Below are 6,255 nucleotides of genomic sequence, written 5' to 3' on the forward strand. Positions count from 1 at the left end.
TTCAAATGTTTGGGTGCCAAACACATTCCATATGTTTGGCCATTGAGTCCTCAGGGACAAGCAAGATGTCTTTAGGCAGAGGCTCAGGAAAGTGTTCCCAAAGGCCTGATTTTCCAGATGGGATGTGGAAACCTGTGAGGATTGGGAAGATGGAGGTGTGTAGGGAGGGTTTCCAAGTGTAGGGAATGGCATAAGCAAAATCATAAGACTGGATGTGGGGTAAGTTAGGGAACACACCAAGGGTTTGAGGAATAGTTAATTACCGGTTTGGGGCATAAGGAACAGAATGGACCAAGGGCTTGAAATGCCGACAAGAAGGGGGCTATGCTAAATTTCTTTAGCAATGGAGCCTTGGTCTGATATGAATTAGGAAAGTGGCTAACGAAGTCTCCCCTAGTGTCATTGAGCTCGGGAAATTCCCTTGGACTAAGCTTTTCTCTAGCAGTGGGACCTGATAGATCATGATTCTGTTCCACCTCACATTTTCTTAAATCTGGATCAAGGTCAAAAACTATCACCACCTCTTTCCTCTCCAGCTTCTCAAGTCTGTTTTGCCCCTGGCTTCTGTTAATGGAATCTGATGTGCCTGTGTGCCAAGTTGCTTCAGTCGTATCCGACTCTTTGCGACCCCATGGACTGTAGCCCGCCAGGCTCCTCTGTCCATGGACTTCTCCAGGCAAAAATACTGGAGTGGATCGCCATGCCCTCCTCCAGGGGATCTTTCTGACCCAGGGATTGAACCCACATCCCTTATGTCTCCTGCATTGGCAGGCATGTTCTTTACCACTAGCGCCCTCTGGGAAGCCCAGAATTTGATGAGTAGATGCCTATTCAAAGTCTTCAAGGTATTAATTCAGACTTTTGGGAAGAATCTTGAGAAGTTTTGGCCTGGAAAAAAGGATATCCCCCTGTTAATGTAGATTCTGATCTGTGGTAGAAAATGTACTTTGTCTGTCTCCATTCCCCAAAGACACATGACACATTTTAGTGAACTTTGGCATGACTTTTTAGGTCACCAATATGCTTAGAATTGATGCTTTTGAACTGTGGTATTGGAGAAGACTTTTGAGAGACCCTTGGACTGCAAGGAGACCCAACCAGTCCATCCTAAAGGAGATCAGTCCTGAATATTCATTGGAAGGACTAATGTTGAAGCTGAAACTCCAATCCTTTGGGCACCTGATGTGAAGAACTGACCCATTTGAAAAGACTGATACTAAGAAAGATTGAAGGCAGGAGGAGAAGGGGCCGACAGAGGATGAGATGGTTGGATGGCATCACCAACTCAATGGATGTGAGTTTGAGTAAACTCTGGGAGTTGATGATGGACAGGGAGGCCTGGTGTGCTGCAGTCCATGGGGTCACAAAGAGTCGGACATGACTGAGCAACTGAACTGACTGACTGACTGAACTGATGCTTAGAATACAGTTAACCATTTATTGAGGTCTTACTATCTGCCATGACCACACTGAGAGGCAGGTATAATCCCCATTTTACAGATGAGAAAACTAAAGTGTAAAGAATTAAAAGTGACTGGTGGCTCAGATGGTAAAGAATCTGCCTACAGTGCAGGAGACCCAGGTTCAATCCCTGAGTTGGGAAGATCCCTTGGAGAAGGGAATGACAACCCACTCCACTATTGTTGCCTGGAAAATTCCATAGGCAGAGGAACCTGGCCATCCACCATCCATGAGATCACAAAGTCAGACATGACTGATCGACTTTCACTCACTCCCCAAGGCTACACAGCTAAGAGTGCAGCTGAAGAGCTCCCAAAGCCCAGACTATTTTCCCACTATCCCCTACTATCTTAAAAACTATCAGTCTCGTCTTCTTCCTCTTGATAAGAAAATGCTACCGCCAGCCCACACTAATAGTAATGTCCAAGGAAGAAAGTTCTATAATCCCACACAATGTTTAACTGCCCTCATGATCAGGAAATGGTTCACTTATGTAACGAATATGCCTCCAAACAATGTGAAGATTCATTTCCTCTTGACTGGGTTTTTACTCGGCCGTTGCCTGGCAGCTTTCCTGATACCAAAACAGCCACCAAGATCCTATTCTTACACTCCAGGAGGTCTTGGAATTGTTGGCCTTTGCTTTTGAGTGTTCCCACTGGCTCCTTTGTACCACCCCCTCTAGACAGTGCTGAGTTGAGCAAGTCTTGGGGAGTGAGAAAGTGACACTTGAGAACATATTGGTTTATTATTACACAGAGAAGAGTAAAATTAACCACACAAGATGTGTCTGGAATTGCCAAGGCGAAGATGGCTCTGCCTTTCTCATCTTGTCTCTTTTTTTTTTTTTTTGATTCCTACCTCATCTCCATTTTTAAAGCTGTTGAAGCATTTAGTTGAAGGGTGTGTGTGTGTTACTCAGAGACGTCCCCTGCCCCCCCCCAAATTCGTGTCCATAGTCTCTGAATTAATGTTATATTTTTTAAACTCATTGGCCTCATCTCATTTTGGCTCTTTTAAGGGTTAAACTGAGAAACTAGTGCAAATTATGGTGTTAATGGTTAATCTATGACTGAATGTATGTTTCTTCCCAGAAAATATACTTACTTCTTTAATCAGGGCCTTCAGTGCCTTTAAAACCAGGGGAGCAGAGTCCTCACAATATCCTCAGATATCCTTTGTGGGGTTGCTGATCCATCCTCTTGCATCCCATTGTATAATTCCAGAAATCAAGTCAAGAGCATCTTCTCTTTGTACTTTTGGTGTGACTGGCCCTTCTCCTGAGCAACCCACACAGAATTCTGTCAAATATCACAGACTCTGAAAGCACAGGGCTTCCCTGGTGGTTCAGTGGTAAGAATACACATGCCAAGGCAGGCGATGCAGGTTCAATCCCTAGATCAGGAAGATCCCCTGGAGAAGGAAATGGCCACCTTCTCCAGGATTCTTGCCTGGGAAATCCCATGGAGAGAGGAGCCTGGCCGGCTACAGTCCAGAAGATAGCAAAAGAGTCTGACATGACTTAGCGACTAAACAGCAACTGAAAGCCATATTGGAGAAAAGGAGTTAACCACTGAAATGCTGGGTTGCCTGCCACACTACTCACACTCATTTGGCATCTAATTTCACATCCAAATTTCACTCCCTAATGTCTGTTTGAAAGCCTGTGAGTTTTCTCAAGGTTTTCTCCACAAGGCCTTACTTATGAAGAGAAAGTTCTTCAAGGCCCTCCTAAGAAGTGACTTATAAGGTGATGAGGGTGCTGTAGTGGAGGAATGGGACTTTCAGGATGACAGGAAAGCAGCACCTCCTGGTTTGCCCTTGTATGGTGACTTCCTGCTTTGTCAAGCCCTAAGAACCTCCTGCTTGTCTTGAAGAGAAATGAGGCCCAGAGCAGGGAATGGTAGGAAAGTTTTAACTAGGAATTCCTGGGCTGCAATTCTCAGGAAGGTGGTGGGCCGTATGAGGTGGAGGGGGTGGTCAGATTATAGTTTTTGTATAACTGTTCCTGATAACATCCTGTTAATATTTTATCAGTGATCATATCATAGCATGTAGGGAGCCACGTTTTAGGGCAAGAGAGAGAGATAACCTGCTGGACTTCCTGTTTGAAGTTTGTCCCCCACCTTCCCATTGAGATAACAGAAATTCTCATCAAAGCTGAGAGCCGCTCGCTGGGCCCACAAGACCAGACTTGGCAAAGGCTTTAGATAAGCGCAAAGCCCACCGAAGAGAAGCACATGGACTTTCCAGCCTGGGGTCTGCATGTTCCAGAGCAGGCAGCTGCAGGCATGAAAGAATGCCACATCCGTGAGTGTAGGGCTGCGTGATGACCCTGTGAGGCCTCATTTGGCTTCCTTTAGGACTGGGCCCCTCTTCTCTCCCTTCTCCCACATACAGACATGTTTCTCCTCTGGTCGAGAGCCCAGAGGCCTCAGGTTACCCGGATGGACACTGCCTCTGCTGCTTCCAGCAGTTTCCGGAACCCTGACCAGGAGAAGGAGATGAGGAGGGAGAGGCTGAGCCCCAGTGTCTCTCTCTCTCCATTAGAACCACTTAGGGTCCTGTGAGACAAACTCATGGAGCTCGCAGGTTAGCTGTGTAGCATATCTCTTGTTTCTTTCTTAGTACAGCCCTCTCCCCTACTTCTCTATTCCCTGTGGTCCTTCAGCTGGAGGAAGCAGTTTTGTTTGTTTGATCATCCTTCCCCCAGAAGCTCAAGTAGTGCCAGACCCTTCTTTCCTATGGATTGGGATTTAGGGGATTTTCAAACCGTTTTTAACTAGCCCCTGATATACCCCTATGTTGTGACACTTTTCCTTATCTCTCACAAGATAGACCATATTATATCTTGTACCACAGGTGGGTGTGCATGTCTTATCTCCCATAGATCAAGTATCACCTGCTACTAGGCACAGACGTTACCTTGTTCACCCTTGTTACTGTCAAAGCCTTCAGCACATTGCCTGCCACCAGGTAAGAGGGCAGTTGGTGTGTGCTGGCTGGTAGCTCGCCAGCTGGAGAGCTGGCTGGATGGCTGTTTGACTGGCTGAATGAAGGTCTTTCAGAAAGTTGGAGTTCGTCTTTCCACCAAGAAACCAGTTTTGGCCTCCTCCTCCCCCCCTATTAATAATCACATAGCCGTGGGTCAGTAGGGCCCCCAGGGGGAAGAACCATGAGTCACACCATTATCAGAGGAATGAGGGAAGGCAGAAACATCTCTTCTTGTGCAAGGGTCAGAACCGTGAGGCCAGGGAATAGTTGCAATGGCCTTCACTGTCCCTGGGTCTGTGGCTAATCTAAATTACTTTATGACGGAAAGCAATGGGGTGACCTGAAAGCTGTTCAACTTGGACCCAAACTCAGAGTTCTGGGAAAGTAGCTAGAGCAAGGCTTTTCTTGCTCAACCACCCAAAAGGATCACTTGCTCTTTATCATGCCTGTTCCAGTTTTTCTAGTTGACGATGAAAGTCTAACTCCTTCCATAGAATCTTCCCAAATTAAAAGGAAGGAGGATCTCTCAGACAAGCGTCAACCTAACATGGCTGGAAGCTCTGTGCCCTATTTTCCTCAAAAGCCCTTATTCTGAGTGAAAGACAGGAGGAGGAAGGTGGCAGGAATTTGAAGAGTCACAGGCTGCCCCCCACTTACACCTTCTGAGACAGAATCCCAGACCCACGTTTGGTGTGGGATGGGTTTCCAAGCTTATGTTCAGATTCTGACACTGACTTTAAGGAATTTACTCACCTCTCTGGGCCTCCCTTTTGTCTCCTGTAAAGGACCTGCTTCACTGGGGGTATTTGGAGGAGGTAGTGAAATCATGGATCTGAAAGGGCTTTGGCTACCAGGTGGTGGGTCATCAGAGTCCATATCAGGTTGCAACCCACTGGATCAGATGGTAAAGAATCCACCTACAATGCAGGAGATGAGGCAGGAGCCGCAGGTTCGACCCCTAGATCAGAAAGATCCCCTGGAGAAGGAAATGGCAACCCACCATGGGAAATCCCATGGGCAGAGGAGCCTGGCGGGCTATAGTCCATGGGGTCACAAAGAGTTGGACACGACTGAGTGACTAAGCACGCACAGCCCAGCAGAGTCAGCAAGGCTAATCCATTTTCCAAATTCCAGCGGCCTCTAGTCAAGGGCTCTGGGGTTCTTGGTACCAGGCCAGAGATATGACCACTTATTAAACATGTGTTTGGAGAGCCCTCTCCCCACTGCCCTTACTCCTGCCTGCCACTATTCCCTCTAAACGGGATTGGATGGTAGCGTCCTAGCCTCTGCCACAAAGAAGGCTCACCTCAGGAATGCAAGGGTAGTGTGTCTTTTAACAGACTCCTGTGTGCTGAGGCCACCAGGTCTAGGGACTGGGGAGGCTGAGTCTTGTAGGGCTCCATTCTTGTTAGGGTTGCCACAGTCAACATGTTTACACATCAAACGTGGTTAATTCCCAGTGAGGTTAGAGCAGTGCTAAATCATTGGCTTTCCAAACTCCCACACCTCCAGCGGTAGAGGAATTGGAGTTGAGGTGTCATGTCTTATTTAAATGTAAGCTTGGCATTCCCCCTAATGGGCCAGTTGGCTGGACCCAGGCTGGCCAACTGGCCAGCATGGCAGGACAGGCAGTTCCAAGTGGTTCACTCAGTGAATTGGTGCTACTTGCCCAGATTTCTCTCATGGGAGACCAGCAGATCCTATATGTCCCCAGTGTTACCTTACTGGCCACATGTTGTTTTCCTCAGACAACCTGCAACCTCTGGCAGGCTTTCAGTACTGGCTGTGAATATTGTTTGA

This window comes from Ovis canadensis, chromosome X (genome assembly GCF_042477335.2).
Source record: "Ovis canadensis isolate MfBH-ARS-UI-01 breed Bighorn chromosome X, ARS-UI_OviCan_v2, whole genome shotgun sequence".
NCBI lineage: Eukaryota > Metazoa > Chordata > Mammalia > Artiodactyla > Bovidae > Ovis > Ovis canadensis.